Source organism: Mesoplodon densirostris, chromosome 18, assembly GCF_025265405.1.
Source record: "Mesoplodon densirostris isolate mMesDen1 chromosome 18, mMesDen1 primary haplotype, whole genome shotgun sequence".
Taxonomy (NCBI): domain Eukaryota; kingdom Metazoa; phylum Chordata; class Mammalia; order Artiodactyla; family Ziphiidae; genus Mesoplodon; species Mesoplodon densirostris.
This window is the reverse complement of record NC_082678.1, coordinates 35,760,894-35,782,209: the sequence shown is the minus strand read 5'-3', so window position 1 is coordinate 35,782,209 and position 21,316 is coordinate 35,760,894. Positions and strand designations below refer to the sequence as shown.

At 59.1% G+C, this 21,316-nt stretch overlaps 1 protein-coding gene across 1 annotated transcript in view; it reads right to left on the bottom strand.

Moving 5' to 3' along the window:
• The window catches only part of RAI1 (retinoic acid induced 1), a 107,442-nt gene extending 93,094 nt beyond the window's left edge, over positions 1-14,348 (bottom strand). Inside the window, exon 1 of the mRNA XM_060081176.1 lies at positions 14,279-14,348. The gene's annotated coding sequence lies outside the window, so the exon portion shown is untranslated. The remainder of the gene's footprint in view (positions 1-14,278) is intronic.
• Positions 14,349-21,316: the final 6,968 nt, after the last annotated feature.

The following is a 21,316-nucleotide window of genomic DNA, read 5'->3' as shown; positions in this document are numbered from 1 at the left end:
CAGCTTCCTTCAGCCCAGGGGCAGCCTCTGTAGAGCAAAAGGAGGTGGGGCCTGAGGGCAGGCTCCCGGGGTCCCCTGGGGCAGTGCCTCTGGCATTCCCAAGTCAAGGCTGTAGCTTACTATGTCTTGAGGGCCCTGGCGGGGAGGACAAAGAGCACTGGGAGAGGAGACACCGGCTGCCTGAGTTCCAATCAGAGGTGATGGAGCCGTAAGGGAACTTCTAGCCCCTAGGGAGCCCAGAGAAGGTGGGCAGTGGCCTGGGGCCACACAGCAAGGGTCTCGGTCCCCTGCCTCATTCAAGTCCTAGCTGAGCCTTTCAGGGGCCGGCCCAGCCCAGCCTAGGCACAGGACGCCTGCTCTGTTAGAGAAACTCTGCAAGTTTGGCCCATGCCTCTGTCTTGGCTTGTGACAAAAGCGCATCCCCACACGGGAAAGTGTAACGATGCAAACAACTTACTTGATTACTGTCTTTCCTGCTTTGGCCACAGCCCCCCAAGGGAAGGGCTTATGAACAGTCAGATCACGGACGATTTTAGCCCCGGCCCACAGTAGCCCTGCAAACACATCTACCGGCCAGATGAAGTACTGTTACTATAAATGGTGGCGGCGCCAAAGAAAAATGTGGCCGGTGTGGGCTTTCCTGCCTCCCCAAAGCCTTCGGGCACCCCCTGCCCCCAAGCAGCAGGCTCAGGGGCCTGGACCGACCTCAATGCCCTCATGGCTGGGGCTGAAGGCAGGAAAGGGGCTTGCCCCCTCCCGAGCCTGACCCTGAGGCCGGCCCACCCTCTCAGCTGCCGGCTGGCCTGCAAAGGTATCATGGGTCCCGGGGGGCCCGCGGCAGCCTCATTAGGAAAGTAGTGACAGACGCGTTAGCTGCTGAGGTGGGGGAAGCTGAGGGCTGTCACGAGGCTGAGGAAAACCAAATGCCACTGGGCCGCGTCTGGGCCGGGAGCTGCAGCTAGAGAAGGTACAGAGACGACGCCTCGGTGCAGAGTCGCCCCCAGAGCTGGGACTTGCGGCCCAGAGCCGGGTCTCCCCATCATTCCTTGTTGTTCTTGCTGCCTGCCTCCAGGCTGGACTCGACTTGCCGAGAGACCTCCGACGAACCCCTGCCTGCTCTGTGCCTTGGCCTCTGTGCGAGAGAAGCATGGCTGGGAACCAAGCCCCCACGCACAGAAGAGGAAGCTGAAGCCTGGCAGGAGGTGGGGGGTGCTGCCGGAGCCATGCCCGGAATTAGGGGCTGCCATGGCCACCACAGGCTGTGTGCCCTTGGACCTCGGTTTCCCCATCCGTCAAACGTGGGCCCAGACCACCTTGACCCTGGAGTTCCCTCTGGTCTCTGAGTCACAGGGCAGGGAAGGCCCAGTTCTGCTGGAAGAGGCCCAAGGGCGTCAGCCTCCCTTGAGTCCTCAAGGCCAGTCCTTCCTGGAGCCTGAGGCCCAGCCACACAGGGGTCACAGAACACAGGTGTGCCAGGCATCAATTCCTCCCAGTGCCCAGGGCTGTAAGTGGATGCTCCACAACCCAGCCGGCGGCCACTGCCTCTGCCCTTTTTTTTTTTTGCGGTACGCAGGCCTCTCACTGCTGTGGCCTCTCACGCTGCGGAGCACAGGCTCCGGACGTGCAGGCTCAGCGGCCATGGCTCACGGGCCCAGCCGCCCCGCGGCATGTGGGATCTTCCCGGACCGGGGCACGAACCCATGTCCCCTGCACCGGCAGGCGGACTCTCAACCACTGCGTCACCAGGGAAGCCCTGCCTCTGCCTTTCATGTACAGTCCTGCACCACACTGCACGTGCAGACAGAAACAGGACGCACGTACACATGACAGACTCAGCCACACATGGGGCCCCACTCACAAATGCAGACACGCAGAGGAGCACGTGTGTCCTCCCCCCATGTCGTGGACACCACCGCACACGTAAGCACCCAAGACACGCTCACAAAACCTGTCCCCTTAACTCGTTTCCCAACCAAGACACACACGAACAGACACAAACACAGACACCCCACTGTACACACACACATCACACATACGAGCTCACTCTGAGCAATCCGACACACACAGACTCACACACATGCCTGGATGCAGCAACCACTCGAGAACCATCACCCTCCGTGTACAGAGCCCCCCAAAGACTGACAGACACACGCCACATACACACAGCCCCCAAGCCCAGGAACACACACAGACACACACCCATCTTGCCACTTGGTTAAATTCCACATGGCAGGCGGTGCCCAGCCCAGAAGAGCAGCTCCAGATAAGTAAACCGCTCAGAGCATCAATCTCAGCCCCAACACGGCCACCTCCTTGCTACAGGTGAAGTGAAGCAGGCCTTACATATTTTATACATGAATACACTTGCTAAAAGAATACAATTTACAGGGCCATTGATTGCAGGCTCCCAACATCCCTCCCGCATCTTTTCACTTCGGAGAGCACACGGCAGTTGACGGCAGTTGACGGCAGGTGGTGGCCAGTGGGGCATGCTGTCTGGTACGCCACCCGCTGCCCCTCTGCCTAGGGTGTTATTCCAGGGAAAGGAGCGTTCTGTGATTTTCCATCCACTAAATCCTGCTGCTGCTCAGGGACAGGGCCCTGTGCTCTCTTGCCTCTTCGGCTTTTCCCCCCAACCCTTGGATGCCTTTTAAATGCCAGTCCATTCTTGGCAACTCTGATTTTTCCAAGGTCTGTTTCACACAGGGCTGGGATGTGTTAGAATCGAACTGTTGAGGAATGGGGAAGAGAAGGCCTGGCAGGAGGGACGGATGGGGGCAAGGGCAGCTTGTAGCTCGAGAGGCACCTGGGCAGAGGGAGGCTGTGCCTGGTGCCAGGCCCGCACACCCCCGGGGAGAGGCTAAGGAGCCCAGGGCAGCAGAAACCTGCTCCTAGGAGGTAGAGAGGGAACAGAAGGTGGGCCACAGGACCAACAAGGGGTCTTTGAGTCCGAGTGTGCTGGGCAAAGGAGGCCCCGGATGAGGCTGAGGTCTGGGACCTCGGTGTGGTCTTGCGGCTGGAGCCTGGGTCTCAGCGAGGGCCACAAGTCTTCAACATACCTGTTCAGGCTGGGTGGGCCCTGCCCAAGCTGCCGATCAGAGTGAGTGGCTGTGGGGAAGGGCTCCTGGGGTCGGCAGATGGGGAGAGGGTGAACTAAGTCAGGAAGCAGCCCCCCAGCCCGACTCTTGGCTGAAGCTCTCCCAAGACCTGGTTGCAGTTCCCTCCAGACTCAACAAAAAGGAGCAGGTCCCACAACAGGAGGGGAGAAAAGCAGGATGTCAGATGGTACACAGGTAAGGAGTGGCGGCATACTTAAACAGAGACCCCGTGAACGGGGTTGGGGGGTGGGGGGCGAAGAAAAGTCAAATGCAGCTGCCTTTGGAGACTAGGAGTTTGGGTGAACTGCTTTTCTTTTAACTTGCCTTATTTTCCAGAAGTCTACAATAAGCCTGTCCTCCTTGTATAGTGATTTTAAAAAAGGTATTAAACCACCAAGTGCCTTACAAAACCAAGTATATAGCATGACTCCACATCTTATATTTATTACATTTATCATATGTTGTTTATCACATGCCTAGAGGAAAAAATGTTGACTATGGTGTGTCCTGGGGGTAGAATTATAGGGAATTTTTACTTGTCTTACGGTATTTTTAGGTTTTTCTAAAATCAACATGTTTATAACCTGGTGGTTTTATTAACAAAATGCTCAGGCCTCAGAAGTTCTTTTCCATATCAAGTCCCTCCCGCAGCTGCTGAAGCCCATTCTCACCCTCCCGGTGCGCGTGCCCCGGGCGAGGCTCGGGAAAGGCCAAGGACGACGGCCCCCGCCCAGAGCCCCCCTTCCTTCCAAGGCCCAAGGCTGCACCACGTCCAGCGGCCTGCCCAAGCCAGGTGGGGGCGGGCAGAGCTCAGAGAGTGCCCCGGGAGAGAAGGCAGCCCGGGAGTGACTAGAGGGCCACCGAAGGGGCGCCAAGCAGAAGCGGCGCCTGGCGGGGGAGGGGCAGAGCTAACCCCAGGCCCGCCCCGCAGGGCAGCGCAGGACGCACGGCCCCAGCTCCCCGGCAACCGGCACCGGACGCGGGAGCAGAACCCGGCCGAAGCCAGACCGCCCGGAAGCCCCGCCCCGCGCCCCGGTTCCCGGAAGCCGCGGGGTATGGGGGCGGGGCCTGGAAGTCCCGCCCCCAGCCCGGGTTCCCGGAAGCCGCGGGTTGGCGAGGTGAGAGGAAGGGACTGGAAGCCCCGCCCCGCGGCCGCGCGCGCGCCGCGCGCGCGCGCGCGGGGCACGCCGGGAGGGGCGCTGCCATGGCGACGCAACGGCCGCCCCGCCCTCCCCGTGTCGCGATCTCGGCCCCAGCGGGGCTCATCCGCTCGGACGCGCGGAGGCTCTGGCGCGGCCGCGGTGGGGGCGCCGCCGGGAGCGAAGAGAGGCCAGAAAGCGCGGGCGTTTGCCCTCCCGAGGTCAGGGAGGAGAGGACATGGCCCCGGAGGCGATAATGCAGCTGCCTGCGTGTCTGGCCTGCCCGCTCCGGCCATGCCCTCCCCGAGGCGGAGCTGCGCGCTCCTGGACAGGCGGGCCAGCCCCGCTAGGATGCAGGGTTTGGCCCCGAGATGGCGCCTCCACCACAGTGCAGACGTTCCGCGCCAGGGCCTGGGGCCCGAGATGCTGGCCTCTGCCCACCCACACACCAGGCATCTGCTGCTGGACAGTGCAAACTCCTCTGCTCGGCTGCCGTCCAGGCCCCCGCAGTGCCCTCCCAGGAGACCCAGCCAAGCTGGCAGCCTGCCAGGCAGACCCTGACCCCTTCTTGGCCTACATCCCCATAGGGTGGGGGCTCACACGACAGGCCAGGCCAGTCGGGCCGGATGACTTATCTCCCCAGTCCTGTGTGAGTGGCTCTGCCCGGGTAGGTGGGCAAACAAGCCCAGATCTGTTAAGGAGTGAAGTGGCAGGGCTGGGACTCGGCCAGGCTGACTCCAGACGCCTGTCCACACACAGTGGCACTCCCTGCTCCGTGGCCACCCAGCCTGGGCCACCTATCTGCCCAGAGCACTGGCCTGGCCTGCGGTCCCCTCCTCCCCCTCCCTCTCCCCCTCCCACCAGCCGGCTTCCCTTCTGAGCCGCCAATCTACAACCACACAAAGCCCTGTTTGTTTGCTTTCTCTGCTGCTCCCCCTGGATCCGATGTCTTTCTCTGCTACCTGCCGGCCTGGCTTCCTCTCCAAGCTGCCTTCCCAGCCTGCTGAAGGGAAGGAGGGGCCGACCATACAGCAAGCCCTGCCTCGTGGCCACCCCATCGTTCCTAGAATCCACCTCCTTAGTGCTGGAGGCTGGGGACCAGCCAGGGCGATCTGACTGAAAATGGCTTTGCAGCCCCCTCACTGCCTCTCAGAATGTAGGGTGTCTTCTGGGTGGAGCAAGAGAGATGCCTGCAGCCAGGGGCTGGGACAGGGGGAGGGGAGCCAGAGCGGTCCGGCCAACCTCCCCTCTCCTTTTGTGAGCAAGGCCTGTTTTGTTTGTCAATCAGGAAGGCTGCCCCTGACTTCCCAGCAACCCAAGGGGGCTGCCAGAGATAAGGAGATGAATGGGACCAGGAAGGCCAAATTCGAGGAGGCAGAGGGACGCCCCAGTTTCCTGGTCTTCACCCACCCTCACTCTTTCTGGGGGTCCACAGGCTGCAACTGGGAGCCTGGCTTGGTAGGTGCCCCCTCAGTGCCCACCCTAGGCAGGCACCTGGGCAGACCCCTCAGCATGGCAGGCACCCTCTGCAGTGTCTTGGGAAGCCCTATCGGCCTGAGCTGAAACAAGGCTTTCACAGGCAAAGAAAAATAAACACCCGCATTCCACACCACCTTTTCTACCTGCAGAGTGGGGCTGCCCTCTCTCCCGGTTCAAATAAAGAAACCCAACACCGATACTGCACAGAGATACCACAATCTCGCCTGGTTCCTTCTACCCAGGGCTCTTTTATTGCGCCCTGCCACGCTGGGTGGCCCAGGGCAGGTCCTAACCTCCCTGGGCCTCCCTCTTCCCCTTCCTGTCCCCTTCCATGCAGAGTTTAACCCTTACAGCAACTCCAGGATAAAGGTGCGGTTATGCCCGCTTGATAGATGAAAGGAGGCTCCAATTTCCAGAGACTAAAACTGCTCCGGTCAGAATTCAAGCCCACTTCTGACTCTAAAGACTCCCCACCAGGTCACAGTACTATTTCACAGTCAGAGATTATCTGCTGACTGGATGAGTGACCACCATGAGGAAGTGAGCGAGGAGCAGGCAGGGCCTGGCTTTGGCGCCCACGAGATGTGGTTTCCAATCTCAGCTCTGCATTTGGTCGCTGTGTGACCTCATGCAGGTCACTTAACCTCTCTGAGCTTCAGTTTCCTTGATAATCTGTATGAGGCGGTTAATAAGGCTTAGAGAGGACCACCCAGTGCCAAGCACAAAAGCAGGCACTCATTAAATGATGGCTTTGCTCCATGATCCCTCTCAGCAGCCAAAGAGCCAGGCATACACTTATTAGAGGAACCAGGCCTCTCGCACCTCTGCTTTCCCCCATCTGGCCCCGCTGCCGGGCATGCCCCTGGTCACCATCTCTGGCCCTCTGGAACGCTCAAGCTGAGCTCCCCAGGCTCCTGTCCTGTCCAGGAGACCAGGGCCTCTCTGTTTAATCTGCCAGGGAGGGGGCCCCAGGGGTCAATGTCACCCCAAGGGAACAAAGCCAGCTCCGTCCACATCCTGCTGGACTCGACAAGACAGAGTCACTCAGTTAAGTCTGATCTGGCAAAACGTCTGTTTTTAGTGCTATTTTGGGCCATGGTGGGGATTTTCTGTGCTCCTCTCAAAGGTACCCTAAACCGAATTCCTTCCCATCTCCCCCATCCCTATCTGTGTTTGAAATGAAAGTATTGTTCTTCCTCTTCCTTTTTTCCTGCTTCTCTTTCCCACCTATCAGATGGATGCAAATGAGGGAAGGGGCAGAGCTGGGACCCCTCGGAGGGCAGCACTCCCTGCCCCCCCAACCAGTCCCCCAGAGCACAGCATGCTAGGAGACGAAGCTGCCTCAAACCAGGCAAAGCAGAGAAGTCCTCGGCCTTCCGGTTCTGGAAGCCCTGAGGCCGGGTCATTGTCTGCTGCCGCCCCAGACACACACCAGGTGTCTGCCCCTCCCACCACACACCTTTGCCTTTCTGCTTCTCTGCCTTTGCTTGGGCTGCACCCGTGCCCCCGGCCTGGAAGCCCTCCCCCAAGGCCTCCCCTGCGAGGAGCGCCTTCTTAGCTGCAACACGATCACAACTGAATCCACATCTATGAATCATGTCTTTCAGGTTTGCTCACCCTCCAGACTGTGGGCTTCAAAACGGCAGGGGCGGCCGCCATGTAGTCACCCGTTTCTCCAGGGCAAGGCTGCTCAAACCCCATCAGCACTGTTGACATTTGGGGCCAGGTAATTTGTTGGGGGGGGTGTCCCCAGCCTTGACCCACTAGATGCCAGCATCCCCCCACCGCAGTGAAGACAACCAAAAATGTCTTCAGACAGCGCTTAACGTCCCCTGAGGGATAAAATCACCCACAACTGAGAACCACTGCTCTGAGGCCTGGCACCCCGCCCCCCAAAATGAGTGAATGCACGACTCTCCCTTCCTCCCCCAATAGAACAAGTGATTTTTATTTTACCTCTTTTCCTCCTATCATGATCATGTACAAATTTCATTTTCCCTATCAGACCAGAAGCTTCCAGAATACAGGCCCATTTGACCTCAGCTGTGTATCAGTGCTGATCACCAGTTACCATTTTGCTGCAGGAATAACTCTCAAGGCAGCAGAGAGCACCCGACTAAAACCCAGCTCTGCTGCCCCTTCCACACCCTGCCCTGGGTTCCTGTGTGACTTTGCTTCAGCAGCTAAGCTTGTCGGGACCTCAGAGTCTCTGCATCATTGTAACAATTCTTTGTCCTATTAGCTAGTGGGAGGGTTACAACTTCACACTTCTAAGGAGCTGTAGTGCCCAAGAAGAAATCTTTCAGATGGTTTTTAATTTACATTTTCTGAGAATTATTATTACTAACAGGCAACATCATTAAGCACTGTGCTATGTGCCAAGTACAGCTGAGTGCTTTACAGGCCTCATCTCATTCAATCCTCTTAAAAGGGAAACGATGATGTCGGTACTATTGTTTCTGCTGTCTATAAATGAGGAAAGAGAGGCCCAGGGAGCTGGAGGAACGTGCCTGAGGACATCCAGAGGTGGTCTGCTGGCCTCTGGCAACTGAGGATGTCAATCAGAAAACCCGTTCAGCTTCCACCCTTGATACTGAAATTACTTTTCGAAGTCTGAAGCCCACCTGGTGCAGGCAGAGTTAGACCTTCCCAGGTGGACAGGCCTCACCCACTGGGCCCCTGCTGGAGATACCTGGCCCCAGGGCCGCACGGAAGGTCTGACTGGAGAGGTACCTGGCGCAGTGGCCTGCCTGGGCCGGGGCTTGGGGGCGGGGCTCGGAGGGCTGCCACCCCCCTTCCCGGGTGTCATCCCTCTCCGGAAGGCCCTGGCTGGACTGCCTTCCCTCAGTGCCGAGCGGGTGCTGAGATTCTTCAGGGCAGGAATAAAAAAGAATCATCCTCGAGCACCTTCTGTGTACTTCTATGTATTAAAACAGGCTCTGTCTTAAGAATTTTATCTGCATCAACTCACTAATTCTCCCAACAACCCTATGAGGCAAGCGCTGCCATTTCCCCCATTTTACAGATGAGTAAAGCAAATAAGTAACGTGTCTGAGTTTGCAAGCGGCAGAGCCAGAATGCGAACCCAGGCAGCTCAACTCTGAAAGGTGTTCACGGCCAAAAAGTCTGTGTTTACGGCTGTGTTCCCAGCACCCTGGTGTGCGGGAGATACTCAGTATGTGATTTATGAATGAATGCACAAAGAAATGAATGAGTTTGTGGTTACACTGCCGCCCAAGTCCACCTACAGCACCGGGGCAAAGCCTCTTTGCAAACCAAAACTCTGGCCGGAAAACGAATTCTCACCTGCCCCACCGGGTGACAGAGACACGCAATCCATCCACCTCAGCCTGGCTGGGGAAGGAACAGGCACCAAACTCCTGGGTTTGGCCAACGTCACCGCAGGGAAGGCTGGGGGAGGAGTGCTAACAGCAACCTCTTCCCCCAAAGTCCTTCAGCAGAAAGAGTACTGGTCCCTGCCGAGTCCACGGGCCGGCAGCCAGTGACTCGGGGCCTGTGACTGTGCCCGTTTCAAAGGTGGGGAGACGGAGCCCCTGAAAGGACGGTGGCACCTGGATGTGAACCCGGGCTGGCCTGTGTTTCTGACCCCATGCTTTCCAGATCAGAGAGCACACTGAATGCAGCAGTTACCGCCCCCTCTCGGACAGGAGGGGAAATGTGCTGGGGCGGTGGGAGGGGGGGACGGGGTGGGGGGGGGTACGGAGACGGCGTGACTTTCCTGAAGCAGCAGCTGGAACTCAAACCCTGTCCTGATTCCAAACCCAGGGCCGCTCCCCGGCTCAGCCGTGCTGCCCAGACTGGACTGAGGCATGTCTCCAGGGAGGGGATGGGAGAGGGGGCCAAATGCGGCGTAGTCTGCACCAGCTCCCTTGGGACCCCCAGCCTGGGGCCCGTCCTCACCCTGAGGGGCCCCAGCCCCTCCACTGGGCCTCTACACCTCCTGACAGCTCCCCTCCGGGCTTGCGGGACCCCTTCCCCCTGAGGCTGATCACCATGCAGAAACTGGACGCCTGCTGTCCACTGGCCCTGAGCATCTCATCTCAGGGGCCGGCGAGCCCACGGCCAAGGGGAAGAAACGTGGCGGGGAGGGGGTGTCTGCTGGGTGAGCGACGATCGGCTGGTCACAGCAGAGCCCTGGTGCTCCTGGTGCTCCTGGTGCGTCCTTCTGTCCTTCCTGACTAGGCGTCCTTCCCACGTCGCCCTCTCCTCCTCCCCACCCGCCCCACCGGTGTCCCACCACCACACACACTATCCACACAGATTCGAGAACCAGTAGAGCAAAAGCTCTCCTCTGGCAGCCGAGCCCCATCTGCACCTCCAGCTGCTGGCACCCACCCTGGTGTCACATTCCAGTCTCGGATCCCGGTGACCCACCCAGGCACGGGGCACGGCTCTGCCTCAATCCCGGGAAACAGGACGAGCCAGTTTCTCCTCAGCGCCCCCAGAAGGAGCAGGGGCCCCTCTCTGGCCTTGCCGGTCTCCTCTGAGGGTGATGAATAGAATCCCCTGACTGGCGCCCCAAGAATCCCCAAGATCCCACAGGGGCCCCCGAAACAACGCTGGGCTCCCCCGCCCCACCTCGCCCGGCCCTTCCTGCCGGGAAGACTTCTGAGCGCCCTGCGCCCCCGGCCTCACCCTTGGAGCTGGGGCCGCACAGAGGAGGCGGCCGAGCTCTGGGCCGGGATGCCCTGGCCTCCTGGGGAGGACAGACACCGACAGAATTACGGATAATTCTGTGATAAACGCTGCGCCTCAGCCATAGACAAAGGCAGATGACTCAGTTCCGCCGTGGAGGTCAGAGGAGGAGGGGACAGGACGTCTGTTTGGGTCTCGGGACGCAGGGAGGAAGGTGAAGCGCAGCCCAGGTGGAAGGAACAGCTTGGGCCAACGTTCAGAGGCAGTAAGGCCAGGGCTGCATCCTGGGAGGGGGCTCGGCTGTGGCAGGAGGGGACGGGGCTTGAGTGGGACCAGAGCAGGCGAGGACCAGAAAGGCCCGCACGGTGTGGGAGGGACTCCAGAGCAGACCCTGATTCAGAGGGCAGCAGGAGCCCCGGGGGGTCACTGCCGTGGTTGAGAAAGGTCACTCGGCAGTGTGGCCCACGCTGGGAGGGGGCAGGATGGAGGCAGGGAGGCCAGTGGGGAGGCCGCGGCAACAGCTAGCCTTTCCCACCACGTTCTTTCTGAGCCAAGTCCTCCCTCCTGGCCACAGGACACCGGCCATGTCCACTGCAGCTGCCGAAGAATCATTGGTGTGTTCCCTTTGCCAGGAACACCCCCTCATCACCTACCTGTGCTCCAAGCACCTGCTCCAAGCCCCCTCTGCCATGAAGCCCCACTTCCACAAAGCCCCAACTCTGGTCAAGTTGGGACATCTTCACCCCTGGATCCTAAAGCTCAGGCTACCTGCCCACCATCCTGGAACTGGTTTCCATGGTCCCCTCTGCCCCTCGCCGCGTGACCAAGGCCTGCCAAAGACACCGACCCGCTCCTTCCCTCGTTGTCCCCAGAGCACCTGCCAGTGCTTCCATGCGAGGCCCTGCTTCCTGCCAAGACCTGGCACGAGCTCCCACTTGTCCCCTTGGGTACCATCTGGTTCCCACCCCTGGGCTGTGACCTTGGACGCAGGTGCATTAAGCACAGAACTTTGAAACGGTGGGCCCTTGGAAAATAGCTGGTGGGCCAGTAAGCCCAGGTGGCTCTCCCGAAGGAAAGCTGCCCAGCGTACAGGGCCCCGCCTGGTCCTGCCTGCGGAGCCACACGTCGCTGGGGGGACATCCATGCCCAGCCACAGGCGCTATTAAAGCAATGAAGTGTAAACGTGGACGGCCATGGGAAGACAGTGGTGATAATAATGGTGACAGTGGCAGCTAACATTTATTGGGACAAGTACTGTTCTCAGCTTCACAGGCTGACGTGGACTAGCTCACTTATGAAAGCTTCACCACAGCCCTGTGAGGCTGGTACTGTCATTACCCCCGTTGCACAGATGGGGACACAGGCACAGAGAGGTGAACTCATTCAGGACGTGGTGGAGCCAGGAGTCACCCAAAGCCTTGGCCTAGAGCAGCCCCCCTGTGACCCCACCAAGACAACAGGAAGGAAGAGGGAGCTGACCACTAAGTGCCTGAGGGGCGGTCTCGTTTGGGGTAAGAGAAAACTATGTATTTGTGTATACGATACATGTATGCATAAGAGAACAGCAAACCATATTCAAGGTATTAACTGGGGTTACCTGGGGGGCACTTTTACTCTGTGTACTTCTGGGTTATTTGCATTGTTCACAAATGAGAACAAATCCGTATCTTACCTGAGTAATTCAAAAAGAAGAAATTGAGAGAAACTGTCAGGGCCTCAATTAATGTTTGTTGAATGAATAGAAGATAGACTCATTTTCTAGGCCTGTTTTTTCAAACTCTGGGTAGGACCCATTAGTGGATCGCGAAATCAATTTAGTGGGTCACAGAAAGCAATTAAAAAAAAAACAAAAAACAAATAGACTAGGACAGAAAGTATCAGACCAGGGTACATAACAGAGTAAAGAGCTATTTCACCAAACTTTTTTTTCCAGTTACACGCAGTGGGCGTGAATGGAATTGTGACCTAAAATGCATTTCTTACTATAGGTCACAGCTGAGGGTTTGGAAGCCACAGTCCAGACTAAAGAGTCTAAGGAGGAATAAGCAGGGTCCCTGCCTGCAGGGGCCTCCTGGTCCACAGGGAGAGAAAGACCGTTCGGGTGACCCCCCCCCCCTCTGTTTAGGAAGCTACAGAAGCTTCTGGCTGTTGGAAAAGGTCACACTCAGCCCACTCCACACTCGGCTTCTGGGGCCTGGATCACCCCCTGGACACATTCTCCTTCTTTCCAAGCCTCTTGCCTGTGAGAGCCTTTGCCACAGTTTTGGGGCTGAGCCTCCCCCAAACCAGAATGTCTGTGTCCACTTCTCTGTGTTACCTAGGCCACTTTTCCTAAGGACTCCCTTCTGGACACTCCTGAGGCCCTCACTGTCAAGGGGGAGGGGTGGGAAACTAGAAGATTCCTTTCTAGCTTCCAGATCCTGAGGCCACGTCCCAGGGAAGCCTCTGGAAATGCAGCTGTGTGGTCAGTCGGGAGGGGCCTCCACTGAGTCTGCAGCGAGGGCTGCCCCCACCCAGGGTGCGCCTGACCCCAGGCAGAGCCAGGTCTGAATGGAGGATGCGGTGTGGGGAGAGAGGCAGAGCCCCCAGCCTGGGGCTCCCACGGCGCTGGCGCCTCCACATCAGAACTCGCCTAACCCACCCCGCCTCCCCTCCCCGGGCAGCAGACAACTAAAAAAAGATAAAATAAAAAGAAGTAATTCCCCTGCTCTGACGTCAGCGCGAGGTCTTAACAGCCCAACAGCGGCATGAAAACGGATTGCAACCAGATGTAATGCCCTTGAATCCTCAACATGCCGCTGCGTTGGAAGACAAATGGAGGGGGGGCCACTCTGGGTGGAGGGAACCGTGAGGGTCCCGCATGGGTCCCGGATCGGAGCCTGCGGAAACCCTGGGAAGCCCGGGTCCCGGGTCGCCATTCAGGCGCGCTGCCTCCCCTCCCCCAGCCCCCCAGTAGCTCATTGTTACTCTCGGCAGCCGTCTCCATTCAGGCCCTGAGCCCCAGCGCCGCGCCCGTCGGGGGCTCCCCGAACCAGGGCACAGCTCGGGCCGCACTCCGGCCCCTGGCGTGGATTTGAGGCCGACCCAGAGCCCAAGAAGGGAAACAGCTCGCTGGGAAAACGGGCGCCCCAGGAAGCTGGGGCCGCCGCGGCCTCGGGCCTGTCTGGTGTTTCGCTTCCCCTCCGCCCCTCTCCGGCCGCCCCCGGCGACCAAGTCTCCAAATGTCAACCCCGCGTCCTGCAACCACCGCCCCCCGCTGCGCTCGGCGACACTGCCTTGCGCCTGGTCCCCGCGTCCTCCTCCCGGGTCCCCTGCCTCTCAGGCGCGGAGGTGCGGGGCCAGGGACACGGCCGGTGCGCAGCCGTCCGTCCGGGAACACCGGACTCGCGTGGCCGGAGCCCCCACCGTGACGTCACCCCGAAAGGCCCGCGCGCCCCGGGCCTGCCCGCGTCGGAGCTCCCCGGCCTCCGGGGCCGCTTCCTGCCGGGTCGCGCGGCCTGCGCACAGGCCCGGGCGCCGCCGCCCGCGAGGGGGCACCGCCGCGGGCTCCGCTGAGAGCCCCGCGCGCCACCCCTCCCCACCACAGCCCTCGCCGTCCCTCGAGGCCCTGGCTCCCACGCCGTGGCCCCACCAGGCCCCGAGTCCCCCCGGATAAGTCGGCTCCCCGCCCCCCACCCGGACGCACTCACAAAGCTCGCCTCCGGCGCCGCGCGAAAGCCCCGGTCCCCACCCGCACTCGGCTGACCCCCGGCGCCACCGCGCGCACAGCCCCCGCACCCGCGACCCTCGCTCCTCGCGCCCGCACCCCGCAGCTCCCCGGACGGCCATCCGGTGACCTCGCGCCCCCCGCACACAAAGCACTTCCCCGCGGCCCCCCGCGCCTCCGCCCCGGCGCTCGGTGCTCACCTCAGCGCGCGCTCACTCGGGGGCCCGGGGTCTGGCGCTGCGACTTCGCTGCCCGGAGACCCGGGAGGCCATGGGGGTCGGCGCGCGGCGGCCCGGCCGGCCAGCAGCCAGGCAGGAACGAGGGTGGGCCTCGGCGCCCCCTCCTCGAGCCGGCGCTCGGGCGGCGGGTTGGGCGGCCTGCTCGGCGCGCTCTCGCTCCGGCCGCGCCTCGCTCCGCACCTCACCTTCCGAGCGCAGCCGCGGGCAGGGGCGGCGCCCGGGTCGCGGGGACCGGGCCCTGGCTGCGCACCGCCGGGCCTGCTGGCGTCGCAGGGCCGCGGGGAAATGCGGTCCCCTCCGCGCAGAAAGAGCCGGCGGCAGGCGGCGCGCGGGGGGAGAAGGCGGCGAGAGCGCGAGGAGAAAAGTTCCCGGCCGCCTGGCTGCGCTCGCTCGCCGCCCGGGAGCCAGGTGGGCCGCGCGCCCCGACAGCACCCCCTGGCGGCCCTCACCCGCCGCGGGCCTGGGGGGAGGGGGCTTGGCGGGGGGACTCCGGGGGGGGGCCCTCAAGGACTCGCGGGCCGGGGTCGGGGTCGGGGCCGGAACCTCGGGCGGAGGACGTGGACCGGCACCGGTCTTCAGATGCTCCCAGGCTCTGGCCGGGTCGCTCGGCCAGGCTCTCGCCCTCACCCACCACAGCCCTCCTGTGACCTCCCCTTCACAGTCTGGGAAACGTTCCGACCTCTAAGCTCAGTAGGCCCCGAGCATGGATTTCTTCACTTACTGGCACCTCGCTGGACGCAGAATCAGCAGAGACAAGTGGTCCTGTCGTCATGGGGCTGGCACCCTGATGGGCAGAGACAGACAGCAAACAAATGCTTCCACACGTGAGGAAGATCGTTCCAGGGAGTAATGAGCGCTAGTCATTAGTGAAGTGAAGAACAGGGGCTACTTAGCCGCGTGTGAGCAGGGAACTGACCGGTCCTGGCAGGGGGAGGAGCAAGTGCAAAAGCCCTGAGGCAGGAGAGAGCAGGGGGACAGGCAGAGCCGTAGGGAGGACCCGGGTCTTCAGGGCTACCAGGGCCTGGTGGGGACCTTGGATGCAATTCTAGTGCCATCGGCAGAGCTTGGGCAGAGGAATGCTGAATGAATGGGTGAGTGAACCTATTATGAGCTTACAGACTCCCTGACTTCCTGCCCCAAAGCCTCGACTCGCCACAGCTGAGGCAGAAGGCCTCCTGCTCCCACCCAGCCTCTGGGGTCTGTTGGTCCCACGGGCAGGGGAGGGTTGTCAAGGAGTCGGGGTCCCGGGAACTAAAGCCTCCTCACCTGTAGGTAAGGCCAGGTGGTGGCTACGGTGCTCTTACTCTGTGACAGAGGACTGTCCCCCTGTCTACACGTCCTCTCATCTGATCCTGACACCCACGGCCCCCCATCCCCCAGGAGGCAAGCCCACCACTTTTGTTCACGAGGAAACCGAGGCACAGAGCAGTGAAGTCATCGGTCCAGGGTCTCAAGCTAAGGTGACAAGCAAGACCCAAGACCTGCACCCAACTCAGCCACCACCCCCAAGGGCGAGCTTGAGAGCCGGGCAGAAGTGGGATAAGAAGGTGCACAGCGTGGCTTTAAGCACAGGTTCTGGGGGAGACAGACCTCGTCTCTAAGTCTGGCTTCTCTGGGCCCAGCTGGGAGGCTTTGGAAAAACCAGTTGACGTGCTGAGTCGCGGTTTCCTCATCTGTAAAATGGGGGTAAGAGTAGCACCTACTTCCCAGGGTTCCTGAGGACTAAAGGAGGTGGGAGTGTGGAGCGTGGAGCCCGGAGCCTAGAGGCCGTGAACACTGTTAGTGCTTTAGGTCACAAGCTAGAGGAGGGGGAAAGGGGCTTCCATACATCCAGGGGCTTCTACCCCCTGCTGTGTCCAGCCTCCTGCCCTCCCTGCCCTCCCCTGCTCTGGGAACAACCCAGGGAAGGCCTGGCACCAGGGACCTCAGTGGGCGGTGAGAAGAGGGGGTGTCCCGGGGGGAGGAGGAGATGGCGTGGTCTAGGCACTAACCACTGCCATTCTGAGGGCTCATGCACCAGATGCTTTCCGTGGGTGTGAGTTTCCTAGGGCTGCTGCGACAAATGACCACACATATAGTGGCTTAAAACAACCCAACTTTATTCTCTACAGTTCTGGAGGGCAGATGTCCGAAATCAGCATCAACAGGAGAGTCTGTTCCCTGCCTTTTCTAGCTTCTGGAGGCCACGTGCATGTCATGGCTCGTGCCCCCTTGGTGACCTCCAGGAACCAGAAAAGGCAGGAAATAATTGCTTCTGTTGTCACAGCTCCTGCTTCCTCCCTTGACCTTCTTGCCTCCTCTTATAAGACCCTTGCGATTCCATTCGGGCCACCTGGATAATCCAGGAGACTCTCCCATCTCAAGACCCTAATTTAAGCACACCTACAAGGACCCTCCACCCCCTGTTTTTTTACCACATAAGGGAACATTCACAGGATACGGGGATCGGGACCCAGATATCTTTGTGAGCCGTTATTCAGCCTCACACACTCCATGCATCCTCTCAGTGCTCCCTCATCACAACTCATTTTACAGATGAAAGAATTGAGGCTCAGAGAGGTCAGTCCCTCATCCAAGGTCACACAGCAGGTGAGCTTATTCGCCTCTCCCATGCATATTAATTGAGTGCCCACCGTGGGTCAGACACTGGGTTAGGTTCTGGGTTGCCATGTTAGAGCTACCTGTGAAAAACGTGCTGTGGAGCCCAGGCACGAAGTGTCGTGACCTGGTCCTGTTGAGGAATTCAGGGAAGGCTTCCTGGAGGAGGTGACCTGTGAGCTGAGCTCTGGAGGGTGATCCTTAGGCCTCTTCAGAAGGCTGGGTAGCCCAATTTAGGGAGAGGAGCCTTCTGAGCAGGAGAGTGCTCAGTCTGCTGTGGGCACCATCAGGGGTCGGTCAGCAGAGCCAGCCCCCGGGAGATTTCTGCTGAGAAGCTACTTGTCACCTTTCGTGGGATGCGGTGGGAGGTAAGGTGGGAGTGGGCCCGCTGCCCAACACAGACACACAGTAAAGACAGTCTTGCTACAAAGATGTCGAACTTGCAGCCTCGAGGTGGGGTCCAGGCTGCGGGCTTGTTTTGACTGGAGAGAAAAGTGTCTAAAGATTTTGGAGTTGAAATACCTTTAAGGAATCTAAATTCTTGCGGCCCTACCACTACCCACACCCACATTTAAATCACCGACTGCCCCCAAAGGCACTGGATTTGAGATATCCTCCCCCCTCCCCAGGGGTCTTAAGACTCAGTTTTGCATCTGTGCCTTGGCCTGGAACTCCCCCTCAGTTTTCTCCTAGGCCAAAAGGAGACAATGACTCCCGGCTGAGGGAGAGAGGTCCCCGGGGCTCGAAGACAGGGAAAGGGGATCCACCTCCGGACAGACTCCCGTACCCTGAGGGACTGGCTTACTGGTGGCTCGCCTCCGTGGGGACGTCCCCAGTTCAGGAGCCCCCCCCCCTTTGTCACACGGAAGACCAAGCACAGGGAGGGGAAGCACCTGGAGTGGGGCATGCGGAGTGGGCTGCAGGTGTGTCTGAGGGCCCAGCTTGAGCTCCGGGCAGCCAGCCTGCCTACCTGAGGAAGCTACATTAGGGAGGGATAAAGTCCTACCTTGTCTCAGCTGTTGTGACAGAAAACCTTTGTCCCAGCTCACATACCTGTCTCTTGGTGGTTGATTTGTCTCTTGATTTCCTGGGGGAACATTCTTTCCCACTCTCTGCCCATGTGGTTCAGCCTGGGCTGACACTACCTCCGGTACACAGAGATGTTCATAGGATTCAGGTTTAACCAATCAAAGTGCCCCATTTCCCTGGCTACAGTGGCTGGTTCAGGGATGGCCACATGACCAAAGGCCGCTGGCAGTTTTGCAGGAAGCATTGAGCTTTGCTGGAACCTCCAGGGGGTGTTAAGCTCATTGGCTGTGGGCCTGAGAATAAAGCCAGTATGTAGGAGAGCAGTGTCAAAACACACGTAGAGACACCAGCTGGGCACCTGGATCCAGCTACACCTGAAGCTCAATTACACACAAGCCAATAAGTTTACCTGTTTACCTAAACCAGCCTAAGTTTGTTTTCTGTCGCTTGTCTCAAAGAGAACTAAGGCTGCTTTACCTGGAGAAGAAAAATGAGGGTGAGGAGGGCAGGGGACTGACTTCTTCAAAGATCTGAAGGGCTGCCCTGGCCTTGTGTACTCACATGCAGGTTGTGGGTTTCCAGTGAGTGGAAAGACCTGGAGCAGCATTTTGACTCTTTATGAGGCAGAACTTTCCCACAATAAGAACTGTTCAGAGGAGACCATGCACTGCCTCAGGACAGAGGAAGTTCCCTCCTTGGGGCTGTGCAAACAGGCAGGATGTGGTGGAGGGGACTCAGGCTGGCTGCAAGGACAGCGGTCCTGTCATCAGATGGATATGAGCTGGGACCTCAGACCAGCTTTAGTGGACAGCTGGGGATCATCAGTGACTCCCAATGTTTAATTCTAAAATATTTAAGATAGTCAAGAAGGTACAAGAAATATTCAATGATCACCCCTGCATCCACCATCGTCAGCTAGAGAAAACCTCATCGATACAGCTGAGCTCCTGGTCATAGACCCCCTCCAACTTTAAGCTGTTACTACGTGTGCACCATCCTAAGGGTTGTGCAGGTCACAGGTCTTTCTTAAACAGAGGTTTGAATTGCCATACTTTCAGGCTGTACAGATTTTCTTCTTATTACCAGTGGTGAAAATAAAGCACTTAGGTACTAATAAAACATGAATATTTTTCTTCCTTCCTTCCTCCCTTCCTCTCTCCCTCCCTCCCTCCATCCCTTCCTTCTTTCTTTACTTCTTTCTTGTAATAAAAACCTATTACAGAAGCAGTCCCCAAACCATTTCTTACCTAGTTTATATGAAAGCTATTCCGCCCCTCCCCTCCCAGCCCCTACGCCCCACCGCCTCACCCCCCTGCTCTGTGTCTGGGCTCAGTCTCCCCTCTGCACACCGTGGACGATCGCAATTCCAGGGCTGTGAGGATTGAGGCTGAGATGAGGCACATCCAGCCCTAGGCACGTCCCCTGGAGTGTGTGTGGTGAGGACCAGGTTCTGGCGCTAGTTAGGAGGATGGTTGTCCAGGCGAAGTGTCCCAAGCTCTCCGGCGCCTCCCCTGCTCACCCGCCTAGTCCAGGCTGTCCTGAAATCCTGTTAGTTCTACGCTCTGCGCCCTCCTTGGTCGTGGCCTCTGTAACTTGTCTCCTCGCCCTGTTTCAACACCCCCATCCATCCTCTTCACGGTGGCCCTGTTCTGTTCCGCGGTATCCCTCCCTAGCCGGCGCTCCCCACACACACACCCCGGGGCTGGCCTGGCCTGTGCACATCCTTCCGGCTCTTCCCTGCAGGATGCCTTACAGGTCCCTCAGTTGCTTCAGCTCCTATCTTCTGTGTCTCTGCCTGAGACACCCTTCCCTCTTTGCCCCGTCTGGCAGCTCCCTCTACACCTTTCCAGGCTCAAATGAAGAGTGGGCTCCTCGGACTTCCCTGGTGGCGCAGTGGTTAAGAATCCGCCTGTCAATGCAGGGGACACAGGGATCGATCCCTGGTCCGGGAAGATCCCACACGCCGCAGAGCAACTAAGCCCATGCGCCACAGCTACTGAGCCTGCACTCTAGATCCTGTGAGCCACAACTAATGAAGTCCACGTGCCGCAGCTACTGAAGCCCACACGCCTAGAGCCCGTGCTCTGCAACAAGAGAAGCCACCGCCATGAGAAGCCCGTGCACACCAGCGAAGAGTAGCCCCCGCTCAACGCAACTAGAGAAAGCCCGTGCGCAGCAACAAAGACCCAATGCAGCCATAAATAAATAAATAAATAAATAAATAAAAATCTTTAAAAAAAAAAAAAAGCGTGGGCTCCTCCAGGAAGCCCTCTCAGACCTCCCCCGGTCACCTGAGGTCCTCCTGTCACATTCTCAGTGATCACTATTCTTTGCAAGTCTCTCTGGCTCCAGGTCGTGAGTTAGTTCCTTGAGGGCAGGAGTGCTGTCCTCTTTAGGGCAGACCAGTTTTTTGCACAGTCATTTTAAAAACAATACTTCTCAGTTTTCTAAGCTCTTTGCACTGTCAACTCAGGTCAGCCTCCCAAGAGCCCAGGGAGGGGGGACTGCATCAGCCCATTTTACAGATGCGGAGGCACCAAGGGGGCATCTCCCGTGGCTGCCATGACCACTGCCGCTGACCTACTGCTTTAAGACCACAGTCCTGGAGGTCAGGAGTCCAGCTCAGCATCCCTGTGGCTCCAGGCGACAGTGGTGTCTCGCCCTTTTCAGATTCCAGGGGCCGCCTGTGCCCCTCGGCTCGTGGCCCCTTCCTTGCGTCTCTGCTTGCATCGTCACCTCTCCTCGCCTGTGTCGGTTCTCCCCTGCTTCTCTCCTGAAAGGACACTTGTGATGACATTTAAGGCCCACCCACGTAAGGCGGGACCATCCCTGCATCTCAGGATCTTTAATCACACCTGCAGAGTCCCTTCTGACACCTGAGGTCACACTCACAGGTTCTGGGGATTGGGGTGTGGATATCTCTGGGGCCATTATTCAGCGGCCACAGAAGTGTCCCCAAGCGGCAGAGGTGAGACACGCCCAGTGGTCTGGCTCCAGTCTCTGTGCTATACGTAGTGCCTCCCATCCTGGAGGTTTGTGGCCTGGCTGACCACGTGGGGCAGGGCACTCGAGGCAGAACGCGACCCCAGCCTGCAGGCAGGAAGAAAATCCACACAGCTCTGTGGCGTGGAGGGAGAGTACAGGTTACGTGGGCCCCATGAGGCATCACTGTCCACAGCGGGCCACAAGGAGGCCGTGGCCAGGGAGCCTCGGTGGAGGGTGGGGCACAGCTGTCCCTCCCACCTCCTCCCACCCCCACAGCAGGGCCTGGACGATGGTCCTTCCAGAGAATGCACTGTTTAGAATGTGCCAGGCAGAGGGCCAGATGGTTTTTCCTCTCTCATTTAGACTCGACAACCATAATCTCTTGTG